Below are 20,930 nucleotides of genomic sequence, written 5' to 3'. Positions count from 1 at the left end.
TTCTGCTCCATCGATACCATGTTCAAGACAGCTGTTATGGTGCCTGTACCTTCACACTGCCAAGAGCAGCTGGTTTTGGAGGCTTAAAAACACTTCAGGTGGAGGAAATCTCCAAGAATGAATCAAAGTCAAGTTACTCTGAAAGACTACAGTGCATCACATCTGCTGTACAACACATACACACACATCGAGTTTAACTTTTCCAAGGACATTGATGGACTTGGAAATCAAATGCCATTCGGAAGGTACGCTCCAGCCACATACTGCAACTGTAGTACTACACCCACCACTCCAGATGAGAGGTAAACAAGGGACAGGGGGTAAAACGCTGAGTTTGCAATGCTAAATATATTTGTTGTTCTCTGTCATTGCTTCAACAGGAGCCACTATAAAGACGTTGTTCAGAGTCACTGATTTTTTCCTGCTGCACTTTCCTAACCTTGCCAATCTTTGAGTTTGGGATTATAGGAGTGAGTAGTTTATCTCTTCTGAAGAAGTAACAAAATGCCATGGCTTTCAGACCTCTTTATCTCATAGACCCTTATCTTTTTTCCTTCAAATTGTGCCTGGGGAAAGGATGAGGAGCAGATGAACACCCAGGAATTTAGCACATTATTAGTATTTTTTTTTTTAACCTAAGGGCAAGGAACAAAACAAGCGAGCTAAGTGCTGTGAAGAAGCACACTAAACTTTGTCTCCTGATCTCTGAATCTAGCACATTAAAGGATGGTGTTGCCGTTTGATACCTGCTGCTGCTAAGAGAATGCATAATGATAAAACCACCAGCTAAGCTCTTACATCATTTTACAATCAGGCATCTCAAAAACTGTTTATCTGATCAGCACCAAATTCTGTCAGAGCGTTGACATGTGCATTTCTAAATAATTTCAGTATGTCAACCTGAATAGACACACAGAATCAGAGAGTTAATTATCTTTGACAACTTTGCCAGCTAATTTCCTATTTATATGTACCAAACTAGGGGCCTCTTTTATCTTTCCTTGTCACAAAGAGTTTATCAATCAAATCAAGGCCTAAAATTGGCTGCCAAGGCGGTCTGCCATCCCAAAGGGGAGTTTATCTGTTTGAAATCTTTCCGACTACCTAATGACAGCAACATTGACATGAAACATAATAGGCACTGTTTTCTGTTGTTCCTTCTCTCTCCCTGCCCCCTTTCATTTTCTGCTCAAAGCGGACATTGCCTCTTTGGGAGAAGGTGAAACTCAGGCTGGTACCTCCCCTGTCCTCCCGCGGCTCCCCGCTTCCTAAACATGCCTGCGCCTGGATGCAGCTGTCAGGACGGGGTTTCGGATGCACGCAGTTCACCTCTGGATTTGAGCTGACAGAACCTGCCCGTGTCAACTCCATCCTTGTCTCTGCCAATTCAAGCACGTTCGTTGAGGAATACGAACGATGTTAAAAACTACCCGCTCCTGCTGACAGGCATTAGATGGCGGAGCTTTCGGTTCATGTTGTCACTACTTTTCTCTGACAGGCAGTTATGTTTTACTTTAATAGCCATATATCTCCTCTCCAGTTCCCTTTAACTGCGTGGAATTTTACAAGGATACCAAGAGGTTGTCACTTCATCAGTGCATGCCAGTGTTATCCCTCATCGGGGAACTTCCCCTTACACACATCATGTGAAAGTATGCTGCATCCCATGGCAAAGGCAACAGAAAAAGACATGGTCCTTGCTGATACCTCACTAGGATTTTCTTTCTCACCCTGGGTGGGGAAAGGCCAAGCAGTCAGGGGCCTAATGGTCAGCTGAACTCACACAGGTGATTTCTCTGGGGAAGTTACGCTGGAGGTGGCAAGATTCATCACACATGATGCTCATAATCAATCATACCACCCTTGCTAGTTAAAAATAAATAAAAATATATTAAAAAAAAAAAATACTGAATTGTTGCTTAGACAGTCACCACTCCTGTGCCAGATCACACAGTGAAGATGATCTATTATATGAGAAAAAGACAAAAACATGGTGTTGTTTGCATTCTTGGAGATGGGGCCATTTCTTTCTTACCAATACAACCCTGCTGACCTAAGGTGGAAGACACTCAGCACTCTGCCTTGTATTCACGCTGTGCATTGTAGAATCAGAGGAGATAAAATGTCTGCTCCAGTGCTCTCCCTGGCCTCTGAGTGCCGAGACACTTATATCTCAAGGTTGTTCCCCCTGAACTGACCCACAGAGAGTTAGAATCACACTTTTAAACACTCCACTAACCTCTTAAATCTGTGGGTATTTTCTGTCTTTAGAAAATGGTTCTCTTCCTAATTCCAGCCTTTTATCCCAAAAGTTATCTCCTCATTCCATCAGTTTGAGAACATGGTGGGCACTGTGCAAGCCAGTACCCCTGGCTGGAAGAAGAGCAACTGAGCCTCTATTCTTCCTGTAGCTGAAGTAGGCATTCAAGATATGCACCCTGTCCCTTACAGGACGAGGTCTCACAGAAGGTACAAAGCATCTGGAATGAAGTGCTTCCTTGTAATGAGGCCTTGAAAGCAGATTTTATGTTATTTTATTAGTTATTATCTAAAAGAAGAGGTGAGAGGGGGGAAAAATGAGTGGCAGATTCTTTAATGTCACCCAAAGGCCTCAAGGGCCCAATTAATCAGGAAATATGTTTGGCTTTTGGACTTCAGTTGCCCATTCCCTGGGGCTTGTGCAGTGCGGGGGCTGGACATATGTTACTTGCTCACGCTCTGAGAAATTATATTTGCATGGGGAGTGATACCTGCTAGTCCAGAATTAAGACGTCAAGACCTTCTCTCATTCAAATGCCAGCACTCTCAGCTGGAATGTGTCTGGAGAGGGCCCACAAACCAGTCGAACAGCTTGGTTCATAACCTTCACCATTCCCACAAGAGTCTGCGTGAAGATCCAGCTGTTTGGGTAACACAGTGGAATAGGAAATCAGAGAACGTGCATTCTTACACCCTCGTTGATTCTCACTGAAGAGTATGAAGTGATTCACCACCAAATAACTCAGGTAATAAGAAAAAAGATTTCATGAACTCAAGAAATTGATACTGATTCAAAGTCCTCTCCAGGCCTGCTGAGTCGGTGGAGAAACCTTTCACTTTTGAAATCAATGACAAAACTACAGCGGGAAGGGTATTTCTCCCTAGATATACCAGCCAAGAATGGCTTTAAGGTGCTAATGCTTACCTGGTTTCTTTGGAAACAATCAACATCAACTTAAAAGTTTATGAGCCTTTTTCATCTGGGTTGTCTGTCCAGAAGATTTGAAAATTTTCAAAGGTGCCAACAAAATCTAGTCCTTTTAGCACTATTAAAAGGCCAACTTGTATTAATAGAAAATACTCTGGCAGTCTAGAGGTACATTTCTACAATTTATTCTGGGTGCACAAATAAACTTTTCATCTGCTGCTTGTTTCAAGGAACATACACTTCAGATGGTAAAACCCAGTGACTGCTGGGTTGCTTTGATCTACAGTAAATCCCTATTCCAGGCTCCCACTGCCTGCAGAACGGCATGTTTTTGGGAGGAGTGGCTCTGGGCCAGACCTATACAGAGACAGGTGTATTCAGAAATATTCGGTGTGTTCCGAGAGACTTTCAGCAACGGATCTCACACTAGCTCCAGAGGCAGAAAAAATGGCTGATGACACAGCAAGGGGAGTGATAGTGTGCGTTAATGTTGTCTGTGCAATGGCTATTATTTTTATTTCCCTGTCTCTGGAAGATGAAGACTCAAAAATATTCTTAAATACGGAGTAAAATGTCTGTGCCCAGACCCTAGAGAACAATCCTCAGTGATTAATACTGATGCCCTGGTTGCCAGTAGTCCTGTTAGTGTTGTGAGGGGCTCCTTATAGTTAGTGAAGGATTGCTAAGGTTTCACCGAATGCACACAAAAGTTGCCAGGCAGAAAACACTGAAAAACAAAGTTCCCATCTTTCAACTGCATTAATAAAGCTACTGCAGCAGTAGTGCAAGGTCTCACATACTAGACAACCAGTTCTCAGCAGGAAACTTACATAAAAAGGAGGAGATTACTTCTGGATGCTGCCTTTGCCGAGACTCCCGGCACACGCTGTTGGTGATGCAGATGCTTATCCAGTAGAAGCTGAGCAGAGATCAGCAATTCATTTCACATTAGCCAGTATTGAACATCAGTCATTACAACCAGCAAAGTCCAGATCTGAGCCAGTGACCTAAGGGTGAAAGGCTGCAGCTTCCCAAGCCAGTAATCATTATGTTTTGACACAACCAATTATTCAAAAACAGTCACTCAGAGCTCAATTAAAATTTCGGTAACTTAACCTTTTCTTTGCTTCTCCTTTGTCTCCTACACATCGTGTTCCCCAGTCTAAATAAACTGAACACTTTGTCACTGCACTATATAATTCTGTATTCAAACTGTCAGGACCTACCGTAGTCACCTCTGTCACTGTCTCTGCCAATCCCAGTGCGCTCGCTCAGGCCTCTGAACAGTACTAAAGTGCTCTCCCTGACAGACACTTTGATAACATCACCAAGCACATGCACTGAGGCAAATTCCTTTTGACAGCATTCACTCAACAAGCCGGAAACTAAAGAGGCATACGGATTTGTTTTAGTTACCTTGCTTGTGTGATAGATGTTATAATTAACTCTCTGTCTAATACTGAAAAGCTATTGTTAAGTTTCACGGCCTTTGAAGATTCACATTTGTAACAGCAAACCTCTCAAATGAACACATTTAGCAATGACTGCATTTTTCAGTGATTTCTTAATGTTGCCAAACAGCAGCACTGAATATTTATAGAGTTTCTGTTAAAAAATTACACATATCATTGCTTGTTTTTGCTTTGATCTAGAATTTATTGTCTATGAAGTAAAAAAAGACAGACACCACCCCCCCACCTCCTCTCTCTTGTACACCTCCAGTGCATGTTGGCTGCTTAAGACATTGTGTAGAGGTAGGTCATCTCAGACTCCAGTACAAATCTCATTAAATTAATGCAACCTCTTGGACAACACAGAATCATTATTGCTGCAACCATTCTAACATTTATAACATCTACACAGTCATCCATCAGAAACTAAATGCTTCGTCTCCTACTCTGTGTTCACCATAATGGATGCAGTTACATTTTTCCTCCCCAGCAAGAGCAAATTATTACAGACAGGCTCTGCAATGATGTGTCCACCTTCTGTATTACCAGCGGAGTCTGTGCTGCAGTCTAACAAGTGGGGACTCCTGCCCTGAGAGCTTCCTGCCAAAGCAAAACCCCCTCAGGCCCTTTGGGAGCGGCGAAGGCCATGGACTGACACCAGTTCCCAGGGATGCCACCAAAGGTGAGGTGTATGGCCAGGCAAATTACCAGCTTCAGAGACAGCTTAAACCAGAAGGACTCTCAATCTCCCCGTGTTATGCGGTGGGACACTGGTAGTGAGGAAGTGCAGAAAGCAGCTAATAAGAGGGTAGAAGTTTATATCAAAACAGGTCGCTGTTTATAGCTGCTTCAACTTCCATCAATTTAGAGTCCCTTAGACACTCCTACCAACATATAATTTGCGATACCACAGATGTCACCTTTGGATACAGCCCAGCAGGTAACTTTCTAACAGGGTCACGGGTTTCTCTGTTGTATGAGAATGTGTGGGGATACAGCAAATCTTAGTGCAGAATGCAGGCTTTGCACACTGTTGTGTTTCTGAAAGGCAGCCCTGAGGAGAATGTCTCTGATGGAAAAAGCTAAAATAATCTACTCTACATATGCTGATACTGCTATATCCATTGCCTGAACTGCTGTTCCTCCCATTTCTCCTTGGAAAAATGAACAAAATCAGTCATTTTGTATTTCTACCTGCCAGGAAAATGACAATGAACTAACTGAAAGGGCTCCAAACATTGCCTGCTGCCCCAAGCAGCACACTCGAGTCCCAGCATTTCAGAGGTCATGCCTGCTACCACTGCTTTGCAATACTCTGCACAGACCAGCAGGATCTTGCTCTTTAAGGCAGCCACAAAGTCCTCAGCAGTCACAGCATTCCTGACTCCATACTGCAGCATTTACTGGTCAGCGGGATGTGACGAAAGCAGCTATGCAAGTTCGGGTTTGTGAGTTTGAAAACAAAGGAAAAAACAAATTGCAGTTGGAATTTACTTCCCACTCCCAGTTTCGCTCCTTTCATTACCATTGTGGGTCTTTGCCAGAGTGAACTTCACAATACTCTCATCTTCATTAGCTCTCCAGGCTATCTAAGTTTTTTAATAGCTACAGTGACAAAAACAAAGACACAACCAGTCTGCCTCAGGGAGATGACAGTCTGGCATTTTAAACAATTTGACCACACATTGCACATATTTCCTATAGAGCTAGTTAAGAGTGTGAACAGAACAGGTAATTTTTCTGTGCCACCTTCACATAATCAGTTCTATAAATTATCTTTCTTCTTTTATTATAATGATTTTTTGTTTAATCTTGAGATTGATTTTACATGAAAACCTGTCACTACCCTTTTAGCAGAAAGCAATATATATGGGTTTGTTTTAGTAATTATTGTAGTTCCCTAGACTATCTTAACCACAGACAATAGACCTGTTCTGATGAAATATAACCAAAGATTGATGATAGAGTTGGCATCCTCATGCCTTACGTTCCAGGTAGGTGAGGTGCTGTCATTTTGATTAGAAGTGTGGCATTGGAGTTGAGTGTATCTTATTGCCATAGTAAATACTGTGTCCATGCTTCCACTGAGAAACATTTCTCTTGGGGTTTATTCTGTAATTTACTCATAAGCATCTCTGTGAAGTTTGGTGGAGAAGTTGAAGAGAACATGATTTCAAAGAATAATAATAATAAAACATTTCAGCTTCCATAAACTACAACAGTATTAAGAAAACACAAGTTAATCAGTTTATGAAGCTTAAATTTTTATAACTGTTCTGGGGTATTGGTATAATACTTAAAGAAAGTTCTTTCAATGTACATTTCTGTAAAATGCATAACAATACCTGCTTAGATTCAAATTTACCCAAGAGACCAGAACATCTCTGAATTGCTCATCTGCTTTATCATGCAAATTTTTTATTTATCCTACAAACATTCTTAGGGATAAATAATATACTGTTTTAAATTATATATTATAATTTAAATATATGTGCAATGTTAGATTATATAAAGACTGTGGATTAGGTTTTCTGGGCCAGTGTAAACTGAGAGACTTTATTCCCTCCAATAACATTTTTTCAGATGCACAGTACTCTCTCTAAGATAGGACTGGGGATTCTTTACAGATTACGGCCTGAGATAGACGTGTTCATTATATCCTTCCTAGGATGTAATTTATGCATATGCATTGGATTTAGCCTAAAAATGCTGCATTAATATTTGGTGTTCTTAATAGGCCTTAGCCTCAGAAATAACCGGAGTTGTGACAACAGCTGTGTCTGCTCCCCAGGACAATTTTCCACACAGGGATGTCTCCTGAGACAAGGAGATTCCTTGCTTGGAGTCTGGGGATGACCCAGCTACAGCTTCTTGGCACCAAGTGGCACACAAGACACATAATGCAATGAAATGCAACCTGAAAGTCTGCTTTTGGCATGGAAACCTCCCTTAGCATTTGTTCACTCAATATTTAGTCATTTCCTGAGACACTTGCTGCTGTAGAAGTCTGGAATTAACTATTCTGCTGCTGGACCTCCTGCTTTCACCTTTGCATGTAAGGATAGAATTTTCTTTTTGCTGAAGAGGCATCATTTGGTTTTTAGGTTATCAAGATGTACATTTTTTTATTACCAGATCTCATTTAAACTGGTAAATACAATCACTTGTGTGCCAATTTGTGACTTTATTTCTTCCTGGACATTCCTGTCCCCTGACCCAACTTGCATCAGATTGGGTTTTTTTCTGACATTTCCAATGTTTCTTTACTTTCTAATATCATGTCTGAGCTGGGAGATGCTGGGATTCTTGCTAGCTTTGGGACTGTTTTTAATTATTTCCTTTTTTTTTAAAACAGATATTGATTTCTGTAATACTGGCCAGTGTTGCATACTTCCTCTGGTTGTTAGCTGAGCTGCCTCTCAACTACTAGATATTAACTACTAGATAAGGTGAGGGGTTTTTGTTTCTTATCACTAGCTGTATAGAAAAAGATTACAAAGGATTTACTGAACAAGCTGCCCGCTGGCTGAGAAATTAGCTGACAGCCCATGGTGTTCATGATCAGTGATGAATTCAAGAGGAGCCTGCGAAGTTCCCTCTTAAGATCTGTAATTACTTTGGGCCACTTGGTACTATTTTCTCTTACAGTGAAAATATGACCAGTCCAGGATCTGGAGGTCAAAATCTAGCCTGGCCTTCTTTACCTTTGACTCAACCTTCCTAGCAACTCAAGGCATCATTTCTTCCTTACATACTTAACTTCTCCTCTGTTGAGAGGAATTAAAAGTTTTTTTAGCATTTGTAGCTGATGTATCCAAACTGCCTACTTCCCTGAGGTTCAAATGAGTGGTAAAGAAGACGTTGCTGCACAGAATAATGATTGAGCTTTATCAGTTCTGAGCAGCTTTTTAGCACATTCAGTTTCTAATTAAAACCATTTGCCACCAATGTCTCTCAGTGAATGAAAAGATCAGAGACATCTGCTTAAATTCTTTATATAGATGATCTGAGCATTCATTTGTCTTGCCTCTTAGGTCTACATTTATAGATCAAATTTGTTATGAGTTTAAATGGTATTTTCATATTTGAGAAGCAGAGCAGATATTATACAAAAGAAGACAGGACACATTCTATACTTGACTGTTAGGTCAAAGGACGTTAACCAAAACAGAGTGGATCTGTATAATTAATCCCCACGATCATAAGTAGTTTCAAACAAAAGTAATGTAAGAGAATTCATAAGCAATTGAAAGTGAAGTTCTACATTTCCTTCTCCTAGCAATACTACAATTCACTAAAAAAATCGATCTCATTCGCAACTCTATAACATCCATATGGGGAAAACTGTATATTCATTTTTACCATGCAAAAAACTTATTTTAAAACTACATTATATTTTACACTCCAGCACCAACTTCAGGGCAATGCATACATATCATACTATGCCCTATTAAATGAGATGTAATTGGGCTGCAGGTTCTCCTTGGATTTTGTACCACCTGAGTGACCAAGAATAAGCTGTATATTGCAGGAATTTGGGATAGAGCTTCAGGAAGACAACAGACCAAAGCAGGAATGAGCAACCCAAAAGACTGAACCCTCAGCTTCCTAACAGCATATCAATGCTAAGCCAAGAACTACCCAGAGTACGTACACAGTCCTCCCACTCCCAGTGTCTCATTTGCTGGAATAAAGGATAAAAAAAAATTGTATCTTTTCTAAGTTATTCTGTTTTCTGTTGTTAAGTCAAATAACATCTTGCTGACTGTCAAAAAGGCTGTTACTTTCTACTCACTCCCATTCCTTTCTCAATTCTGTATTTTAGCTTCTATCCTCATGCCCTATTGCTACGGAGATACAGTAACTATATAATGCAATTATAAACACATAATTATATACAGAGTTCATATTTATATATATAATTATTAACAGAGTTCATTTTTAGATTATCTTATTAATACTCAGCTGCTTCCTTTTCATCCACTGTTCCTAGACGGATCCCTCTGCTATCCCCTCCAATTATCTTTGTCCTAGGAGACAAACTTCACAACTTTGAAGTGCTCTTTAAGCACAAATGTAATAAATTCATATGCTACAGAAGACTAACACAGTCAATAGCTTAAGTACATTTACAGAGATGTAGTATTCTTCACCTTCAAATACACAGGCTTTTTTCCCTGTCTGCTAAATGCAGATCTAGAGGCAAAAGGAATGGAAAACAGGTATCAAACTAGCTGGAAAGCCTCACAGAGCAGATAAGCACCTTGGAGAATGTAAGGTAGCTCAGATACTTATTTGTTTGCTTGAATCAGTCTTCCAAGCAGCTTCTCAGCAAGGCATACTTCCAACTCATTGCAACCTTTGGAACCAAAGTGGTTTCGTTTCAATAATAACCAACAACAATAAACAACACAGCTCACCATGCTAACTCCCAGATGACCATCAAATACTACACTGAAATTTTACTTTGAGAACGTTTCAAATCACATCCTCAGCTGCGGGAAGTCAGAATAGTTCTATATCCTCCAAGAGAGTTGCACTGATTTTTATCACCCAAGAATCTGACCGTTGTAACACAATATACACAAAGGAAATCTAACATTATATCAGATAACTAGTTAACCAGCCCTTTGTTTTTCTCTCTGATATCCTGTCTCTTCAATTGCTGCAAGCAATTAAGTGCCCACCACTTGTTTGAACAACCAAACCAAAATAATTACAAATGCATGTTACACTACAACAATTGCATATTAACAAAGGCTTGGGGCCAATTAATCATTACACCATCAATATCTAATTTGCATAAAACTATTCTCTTTAAAGACTCCATGTTTGGGGTGACAGGGTTACCTCATTGATTATGTAAATTCCCCGTCAAGCTTTGCAGAAGCAGTCAAAAGAAATAAAAGGACTTGTCTGTTTCCAGCCAACAACCTACAGCTATGAGGCAAGACAAAAATTGGGGAGAGAAAGAGAGAAAAAGGAGAAAGGGGGAGAGAAAAGGAGAAAGGGAGGAAGAAAGGGAGGGGAAGAGAAAGAAAAGTGGAAAAGAGGGAAGGAGAAAAGAGAGAAAGAGAAAAGCAACAATGTAGACCAGTTTTAAAAGGCTTGGCCAAAGTTTAGGCTTAGGAGCATAAAGCTGCACAAAAACAAATCCAGAGTATGCCAGTTAAGAAAGAACTGGTGAACTGACTTCTTTGCAGCCATGTCATGTCACAAACCCCAATAAAACAGCTCAAAACCAGACTTAGCCATTTTACCTAGAGCTTCCTTAAAGGTACATCTTAAAAAGAGATATATGTCTCTTAAGACAAACCTAAGTCCTACAGATGAATCCACCAACAAAATGATGTATTCCCCTTGTGTTTTGGGATATGCATTTTCCTGAAGATTTTCTCTGGAAGAAGGCTGGGTTCTTAAATTAGCAATTTTCTCCTTGAATCTTATGAAGAATTCTCACACTGACTGTGGGCAACAAATATAATTGCAGTATTTTTCCACTTGCACAACTGGGCTGTGAATTAAACAGGCCATAAGCTCTAACCACTTCTGCCTAGCTCTGCAGCAAAAACCAAGGGGTCTGTTGTCCTGTCACGTACGGCCCAGACACCCCGAAGTCATGGCCACGGCACAGCCTGGCGCCCTCAGTTGGCTGCTGGCACAAAGCAAAAGGAGTAAAGGACTACCTGCATCTGCTCATCCTTCCTGAACAGAAATAACATGTTTCTTGACTCCACATTTAGGGTGATGCAAGGCAAGTAAGACTCACCTTTTTTCCCAGGCCTGTGCAAAGTGTGAAGTACTGATATTATTCTTTCAGGAATCTTTTTTCCTTCGGCAACTGGAAACTAGTAGTCACGATATAAACAGACTTCCTATAGGATAATTGAACTCCTTTCCTATGGTAAAAGAAAGGCACAGCAGGTAGATTTATCTTTCCCCAGAGTCAGAGAACAAGCCTCTACCATGAAAACAAAACAAGCCTTCATCTCTGAAAGCTAGGATTCACTGTGGTTGCATGCTTTCAGTGTTGCAGTATGGTGGACAGCAAGATACAAACCAGTCAGACCAGGTTTTGCAGTATCCGAAGTACAAATACCTACAGAGGACACCAAATATTTGGAAATCAAAATAGCAAGAGTCCAAGCAACAAGGCCAGTGAGTAGGGAAAGAAGACAACTTCCCATGGCAAGAACTGCAATAAAGTATCAGTGTAGCACATATTGTACCTGCAACATACCTCATGCTCTATTCTCCATGGAAGACTTTTCAACACCAAAATGGGGGACAAGGTGAAGGGAAGGGAGTTTAAAGTGCAAGCTGCACTCTCTGCTCCAAAAAGCACAGTATGCTGATTCAAAAAAAACATTTTCAAAAATGCCTGTGGGTAAATTTGAGCTGCCCACAGCTCCCCAGGGGCAGTCGAACTTGCTGTCGAGCCATTTATGTGGATTTCAGTCAAATTCTAATTTTAGTGTTCATTAAACATGGGTAATTCCCAAGCCAATCCCTGCATCACCTAGTATACATAATACCTCTACAATATAGGTCATCCTAGCTTAGAAAACATATACAGACATCAAAGTGCAACCGTTTCATTATAAGCATTAACTTTATAAATAATTATGAACTTCCTAATTCTTGACAAGATGCTGTATAATCACAAATGTTTAAAAAACATTATAATAGGAAGAGAGGTGGGTGGCTATGGTATATAGGTCTATATATATGTATATAACCCACCCACACATGTATAAGAGAAAGAAGAGAGGTCCAAATGTGCATATGCCTATCTACTGGAAGCAGAAGGAAGGATGTTTTCCTGAAACGTAGGCTACCGAGGAGAAAGCCTTGTCTCTGCTTCAACCAAAAGCCAACCTCAAACCTGCTGTCCTAGTAGGTGTTCTCAGCTTCTCCCTGTTCTCTACACATCTCTTCTGTGCAGGTAGGTCCTAACCAGTCGAGATACTGGTTTTGGGTTCCTTTGAGACACCAGAGTTGAAGTAGGTCAGGGTAGCAAGGTTGTGAGTATCCTGCATCAAAGTTTAATGCTCATGGAAGCTCTCCACAGAGGTGTATGAAGTATAGCCATATCCTTCCTTCCCCCTTTCCTTGCCATCTCCAGCCCTGTGACACTGAGGCTGCAGGGCAGATGCTCCACTCTGTGTCTAAACCAAAATGTAGCACTTGTTTTGTGTGGCACAAAGGAAACACATGTTTTTACTCACTTTTTGGGTGCTGCAACTGAGGTGTAGAGAGACTTGTGCTTTCAGAAGCTCCCTGGAACTTAAGTGACCAGGCTGAGTCTTAGGACTGGAGAAGGGATCACTCCGTGTCTCTACAGAAATGAAGCAGAAAGGAACTACTTCAGCACTGTGCTAAATTACACCAGAACTCATAAAATAATTAAAACTGGACAATTTTGTCAGAGCAGACAAGTCTGGCACACAAAGCAAGGAAGAAATTGTAACACTGGAAGTAAGGACTGTACTGAAATAAGCCCTATGAGAAGATATGCTTCCCAAAGAACATGGATATATCATTTAATATTAAACGCTGTTATTTTACCAGAAGCATGGACATCTCGGTGAACTTCTGAGAACTACAAAGATGCTATCTTGAAGCCAGACAGGGGCTGAGTTGGGAACAAATGGATCTCAGAGCAATAATGAACTTCAGTCCATTTTCTGACAAATTGAAAAGTGGCCCCAACAGCCAGGTGCCAGCACAGCGCTGGTCTGAGCACCTGCAGGGCTCAGCCAGCCCGGCTGTGTCTCACCAAAGAGGACTCTTGGTTGCAGGAGTCAGGCCTGGCCACGCACACAGTTCAGAGTCACGGCACTGAGGGCTGGTGCACTCATAGGGCCCAGCTGACTTCTTCCGATGGCCCCAAAGAAGCCTCCTCCAAAATAACTCTCTGTAAGAATCATTTCTGATTTCCATTGAGCAACATCTGTTACTAATCTAATAGTAGCATTTTAAATATGCACCCTTGCACAGCATTAATGTGAAAAAGTGGATTAAATATAGTTTGACTGCTTGAATTTTAGCAGCTCCATAGCTAATGTTGTTTATGGGCTGTTGGGTTTCTTTTTATTAATTTATATTGATTTTAAGTGCTCAGAAAAGCAAAGCCTGATAGAATCAGCTCCAGCCAGGCAAAGTACTGATCAGCAGTAGGCACACATCCCCACATAACACTGACAGGGGAACCCATTTATAGTGAGCAACACACCTGCTACTCTGCTGCCAGGTCCCCTAATATGAGTCTATTTCTCAAGCCAAAGCATACGTTACTTTTCCACAAGGTGAGCAAGCAGCATCCTAGAGATGAGGCTGGGTTTACCCTCCTTCTCTTAAGTCTCAGTCTAACCTAAGAGTGCTTTTAATTATGCTTGCAAGAACTCAACACAGAAACCCACAGGTCTCCATTTAAGAATAAAAACTAATGGCTAGTGGAAGAATATGGCAGAAAACATTTTTGAAAAAAAAAAAAAGTAAATTGCTGAGCAAGGAGCTGCCCCTTCCATTCAGAAAATTTCTGCACTGAACAGGCAGTGAATAGCAGCAATTTGAACAGGAAACTCTAGCATTGCACAGTTCATGGTCAACCTAGAAACAAACCCAGACCTTCATTCCATCCTCTCCCTCCAACGCTTCTGCTCAGCTGGTCACTTAGACAATTACACAACCTCACCATTCCCAGGCAATTCGGGGTAAATGAGGCTAATCACTGCTGCTCAGTACAGCTGACTCTTATCCCTTCTCCAATCTTACTTAGGAAATTGCAGTGGGATTGATTATTTGGGATGGGATTTCAACCCCTTACACTCCTTGCTAGGTCACATGTCGTGGTTTATTTATATCTACCTCTGTCATCCTAAGGACAAGTGGAAATTTGTCAGTCACCATCCTAGGGCATTCGGACGGAATAAGAGTAGAGTCAAATGTAAAGGACATTTTTAGATTTCTTTCTGTCCTGGCCTTTCACTTGCCCAGAATCTGGCTGCTTTTGTGAAGTTATTGGCTAAACCAACCTTGCCACTTACAGTAGTAGAAAGAATGTAAAAAGAAAGTTGTGCCTGATACTGCAAGCATTACTAATTAGCTCACAAGGACACAATTAGGAAAGAAGGAGCCAGTGGTAAAATGGAGGAAGAAGGAAAAGCAGCTATTTATAAATGCTAAGTATGTATATATAAAATAGATAACTAATAGGGGTGGAAGGAGGAAGACAATTGAAAATGACAAATAAAACTGAAAAACTAAGCATTGTAGAAAACTGATAAGTGAGGTAAAAGGATATAAGGGTCAACAGAATTAATGGCAATAAGAAGAATTTATTTTTAGTATGTTAAAAATATACAGAATCCTAAAAATTAAATGAAAAAACTCCAAGAAAGGCAGATATATTCACTAACAGTAACAAGCTTTGTTCAAGGCTGCAGGAGGCACAACCATTGGCAAATTGACAAATATTTACTAAATATCACTTGCAAAGTGAAAAAAAAAAAAAAAAAAAAAGTGTAAGTTGGGCAAAGCCACACATGTTGAAGTGTCACCTTCCACACAAGAAGAGGCAGGCTGATTTTAAGCAGTTCTCCTCACATACAGTATGCAGTGATCTTTACAGGCTATTGCAGAAACACCACTTCTTTATTAATCTGTATGGAACCTACCACCATCCAAGTCATGCACTAATGGGAATGCTATCACTGCTATAAAATACATTTGAGCTAATGCTAACATAACACATGAAAAATAAACCTATTGGGAAATCCAGAGTATCTTTCTGATCCAGTTGTGTGATTACATATAGTTTATTCGGTCTCTTCATTTTCCAGTTTGTAAAATAAGTAAAATAAACATCCCCATCTGGCAAATTTCTAAAATTAAGGAATCATCTGAGATGCTCTAGGACTGGCACTTTATGAATGCACAATGCTATACATTATCTGAACCACCTTTCTCAGGGAAGAAAGATTTACCCATCACATACGAGCACCACACACATTTCACAGCACTTCAAGGACAAAAAAGAGTAGGAGAAAAAAAAATATCCATTGAGGCCATTTAAATTTTCCAGAAAAATCAAGAGAGATTATGCCCCACAGCAAGCTCAGCTTAAATATTTCTTGGTTTTGACCCAATAAATTCTGCGAAGAAATGAACAAATACCTCACTTCAGTTCCTATCATCTCTGTTTCCCTCCCTTGCTGGCAGGCCTATACTGAATTCATTACATTTCATTAAAATATACATCTGGTTCCTGCCTTTACAAGGCTATGAAATCTGCGGGTCTTTGCAGAGCAAAATCAGCTGTTCCCTGCTTATTATGGCCTTTCTGGCATATGGACACTAGATTTGAGTTAAAGATCCCCCTTATTCAGCTGACAGCGGGTTCCTGTGATACAAGCACTAGTTCAGCTAAAGATTGTGGAATATTAAGGTGGCTTAAGGTGATGAAGTTTGGTGCTCTGGTACATGCAGCACCAGAAAACTACAAGTCCCATAAGACACCCTGGCAGTCAGGGTTGAAACAGATTATATGTCAACGGGACCCAAAACATAATTTTAGTTCTAAAAACCACAAACTCAAGATGTTCAAGTAGAAACAAAATACTTCATTTGCTTTCCCCAATGAAGGATGAATATTTTTGTGACAATAATGAAATTTCCTCTCAGAAAATTCCATAAATCATGTTTTCTATTAAAAAAAAAAAAAAATTTAGAAAAATCTGTGGTAGAATGTTCCAGCAGTAATTGGATGCCTCGTGGGATGCTGCATGCACTTGCCTAGTCTGTATTCACTGTCAAATGCACATAATTGAAGTGAATTGCATTAACACTGACAAACATTCCTTTTGGCAGATCCAAAATACCTCATTTTGACTTGGGAGAGATTCTTCTAGGATAGGTTCATGGGGACTTGACGTTCCATCTCAAGGCTGCAAGGAAGTGATGTGTTTCTTCCTTTCTTTCTCTGAAACCGACAGGCTGGGGCTCTCATCTTGGATGTGGAAGCTTCAAGTTTAATTCCCAATCCCACAAGAGTCATAGTAAAAACTCATCTTACAAGTGACTGTTAACTACTGGACAGTCCCAGCTATGGTCTGTCAGAATCTCCTTTTAATACCAATGAAACAATGCTACTTAGTTGAAACAGTAAGTGTACAGTGCATGAAACCACACCACACCTGTAGAAGGCAGAGGTACAGATCCCACTGTACAGTGAGGGTAAAATGTGGTAACACTGGAATGTTATTCTCCTTCACTCCTGTAATGCAAAGTCAAGAAACTTGGAAAATTATTCTTACCCCGAAAACACAAAGATTACTATCACCTTTTTAAAAATAAGCAATTAACCTTATTTGCAAAGGCTAAAATATCCCCAACCTACCCCAACCCCACTGTAACACAGACACGCTGCCACCACCACCAAATCCCACTCAGTCCTCCTTGGAGTTAGAAAACGGTCGTGCCTTTGCTATCCTGATTCAAAAGTTTCTGTACCTTAACAGCGACTATTTTCCACCTCCTGTGACCTTGAGAAGCGCTGTTCCCTCCAGGCATGCCAATAGTTGTAAAACAGGGAGTGCAGTAGGAAATGGATATGGATAGAGTGAAAGTGATTCTGTTGTCCTTTCACACACCCTCGGTGAGATGTTGAATGTGTTTGAATGTGATCCATCAAGACATTGATCCCTTGGGGAAGTGGAGATGTGTAAGGAAACTTCAAGTGCTTTCTAACCAGATCTACCTACAGGAGAATGTACTGAGCAGTACAGTAAGAAGATACATATATTATCGATAGTCCCATGTCATGGGACAAGTCACAGCAGAGGTGAGGGGAAATCAGATGTGTTCCAGGGCTCTCGAGGTTATACATTCACTTGAAACAATTTCTCCTTGAAAAGTAATGAGCAAACTGCTCTCTGTTGTAGTCTCTTTAGCTACCCTGTGTTAAACCAGGCTGCAGGAAAAAGGGAATGCAAGATAGAACAATACATTTTAGTAGAACATTTTACAGGGAACACTGCAGAGATGGCATTCTATTTTAAAGCTGCCAAACTCCATAATTAAAAGAAAAATGTATGATTAACTGTAAGAATTTTCTACTTATGTTTAAGACCCGAAGAATTCAATCAAAATCCTTAAAAGCCATTGCTAAATGAAGGAAACACACTAGCTGGCCATACCAGTGAAGTCTGTCACCAACACAGGCTTTATCCAGCTTAAGCCACTTCATGCTTTGATCAGAAAAGAGTGGCTTGAGTGGGTTTATTTTAGAAGGCTGGCAAGTGTCTCAGCTAGGACAGCTGCGTGCTCAGAGCTTGTCTCAGGAGTAATCCTGCTTCCCCCTTCCCCCTCTTTCCAAACCCCAGGGCCTGATCTTCCAGAGGTCCTGCCAAGTCCCAGGAGTTACATTCCGGTCAGCAGGGCTAAGCACAGCAGTAGACATCACACGCTTCGGGCTAGCTCAGAAGTTCACTGCAAGAAGCAGCATACAGGAAAAGGAGAGAGCGCTACAGTTTTCCTCCTTTACTCCAATTCTCACCTCCGAGGACCCACCATCACACGCCTACTTCAGGACACGTGGCCTGCCAAACTGGGAAGATGCCGGGGAAGGCACCTTCCAAAGACACTTCAGCTACACGGTGATCACCGCTGCCTTGTTGGCGCTCTCGAATCATGCACACCTGACCCATCCTCAGAGAGCCTGTACATGGCTCCCGTGAGTCCAGAGCTGGTGAAAACCACTGCTGCCACCCTGCCAGCACAAGATCCAGAGCAATAAAAGGTCTAAAAGAGTATGTTTCTCACTTGACGCTAGGTCAGGTTTAAGGTTCAACAATCCATTCCAGTAGCATGCAACATCTCAGAGCGTAACCTTAACTGGATTAGCCAGAGCACTGAATAAGGTGCAGAATCAGACTTAAATGTCACTAACTGCACTATGAGACCAAGGCCTGAAGCCTCCTAAAGCCTGCTTTCTGTCTTACCCACAGTGATCTGCCCTGTGGACTGGGGGGAAATGAGAGGAGCCCTAGCATTTAACCCACAGAAATCAATAGCAAACCCCTTCCAGTCATAAAGGTGACAGATTAGGACATCTCTACCTAGGAAAGAAGTGCTTGCAGGATCACACCTGTGTTTAGCTTTTGTCTTCTAAGGAGGGATTTACTAAACGTGAAGCTAAACATCCTGCAGAGATGATTTGTGTGTTTCTTTTCACAAGGCTTGACTTTTTGCAGTGGTTGTTATTGTTGGTGATACAGGTCTTCAGTGATGGCATTTTGGATTTAATTCAGATCTAAATTTGATTGGCTAATTCATCAGTTCAGTTTCTAAAGAATCTGGAGAGCAACGGAGCCCCTAACCATGAAAAATGTGACACTGCTCTTTGATTACCAGCTGGGATCTCCAAGCTCTTTTGGCCTACAAAGTGACAGTTTTTCAAAATATACAGCAACTAATATTTCATTTCAGCTGGCAGGGCTCCATAAAATGGTTTGGACCTTACAGTGCACTTAAACCCTTTGATAAACAGACTGTATAGATTGAGCAGATGGTGGTTCAGGAGTTCAAAATGCTCAGGTTTCCAGCTGAACATACAATAACCTGTAGGCAGAAGCAGAATAACATCTGAACAGGTTGGAACTATGTCTGTTCTGATGGTCTGTTCTACTTGTTAAATGCTGAGGGAGAGCTGGTCTGAAACAGGAACATGGACTGGTTGGGATAATCTATTTCTAGGGGAGAAAGCATTCAGTCCTCTACGGCCGCAGGCAGCTGCATCACTGTATACCCCTTCTACAAGCCAGCCTAGTTCCATCATGACGGCAGTCGGCTGTTGTGCCCTGCCCTCATCACTTCATTTGGAAGGCTATATGTGAATCTAACTGCTCTAAGGGACAGGTACAGACATTTAATCTACCTCTTAAGAGTATTTACAATTAAATTGAAGCTTTAACCTATCCTCTTTACTTTTGAAAGGGAAACTTCTGCAGGAAGACAGCTCACAGTCTTGTGTAATAAGCCAAGAACAGGCTGGCTTTTGAGCTGAGGTGAAAAGGTAGAAAAGCCAAATTCTGCAGGCTGCCACTGCTGGGTGTGTGTGGTGTGAGCCATGGCTCCCCATAGAGCCTACAGTTCCATAGTTTCCAAGAGTACAAAGTTCAAATGCATTTCACATTGGTGAGAGGTCTGCAAGACTCACCTCAAGCACACTCCTCCAGTGTTCTCCCTTTCCAGGGTATAAATGATCTCCTGGAAAATATGACTGGCTGGGCAAAAAAGGAGGTGCTGAGCTAGCCATTCCTGTGTGGAAGTTATATTTTCCTCCTGTGATTCTGGTGCCCCACACCAAGCTTCTCCTGCAGGAAACTGCCAAGTGTAGCTCCAGGAGCTGCCAATTTCCAACTGGAACTGCTGAAAACCTTGCACAAGGCTGGACAATTTGATTTTACAATCCCTTACTCTCTTGAGTTGCCTTTGTTAAGTTGATGGATCTGCTTACCTGGGTGCGTATCGGTTACAGGGAGAAATACCAATGCTGAATGCAACTTAGTCGCAGCGGTTGCAAAGGAGAAGAAAAACAAAGACCTTCTCATATGCCAAATATTAAACCTTCCATTTGCATGCATACTTTTCCTCCTTACAGAGATGGATTTTGACTAGCAGTTACAGCAGTTATAGTGCCCAACAGAAAAGCAGGAGTTCTGGCACCACATCACCATAATATAAAAAATATTAACTCAGGCTTAGTAACTGTACAATTTCCTGGTGTTCTTTTAAAAATGGGGAGGAAGAAAAGGATCTATGTCAAACATGCACATCTAATGAGTCCCATGACCTGATCTGGAAAAGACTCATCAGGATGCTGAAAAAAGCCAGACCTGAGGCACTGTACAGAGATCTGCTTCTTAAAGTTCAAGGCATCCAGTAAGATGTCCCCAGATAAAAGCCAAATAATTTGTGACTTCTGCAAACAGAAGCTTTCTGTGACATTCTGGCACCTCTCACACATCTGATATTGTCAATTAATTAAGTCCTCAGTGAAGCCTAGAACATCAGCATCTAATGGCTGATGCCTAAGTACCAGCGGTCTGGTCCTGTCTCTGCTAGAGCTGAGGCCATCAGCCTAGGCAAGAACATTGAAGTGGGCTTCTGATAAATAATTTTTAAAAAAAGAGTCTTGTTTCCATTAGTCCTTCTTTCTCTCCTTAAATTAGCTAAAATAAAAGTCAGGCTTTTTGTTTTCTATACCAAAAAGGGGGGGGGGGGGGGGG

The 20,930-nt window shown here is 41.2% G+C and overlaps 1 long non-coding RNA gene across 1 annotated transcript in view; it reads right to left on the bottom strand.

Annotated features, from left to right (window-relative positions):
• The window catches only part of LOC113484487, a 151,377-nt gene that overhangs the window by 23,965 nt on the left and 106,482 nt on the right, over positions 1-20,930 (bottom strand). The window contains exon 3 of the long non-coding RNA XR_003399239.1: positions 12,867-12,976. This is a non-coding gene — a long non-coding RNA (uncharacterized LOC113484487). The remainder of the gene's footprint in view (positions 1-12,866; positions 12,977-20,930) is intronic.

The sequence above is a fragment of the Athene cunicularia genome (genome assembly GCF_003259725.1).
Source record: "Athene cunicularia isolate RWA chromosome 11 unlocalized genomic scaffold, athCun1 chr11_part1, whole genome shotgun sequence".
Taxonomy (NCBI): Eukaryota; Metazoa; Chordata; class Aves; order Strigiformes; family Strigidae; genus Athene; species Athene cunicularia.
This window is presented reverse-complemented; position numbering and strand designations above follow the sequence as displayed.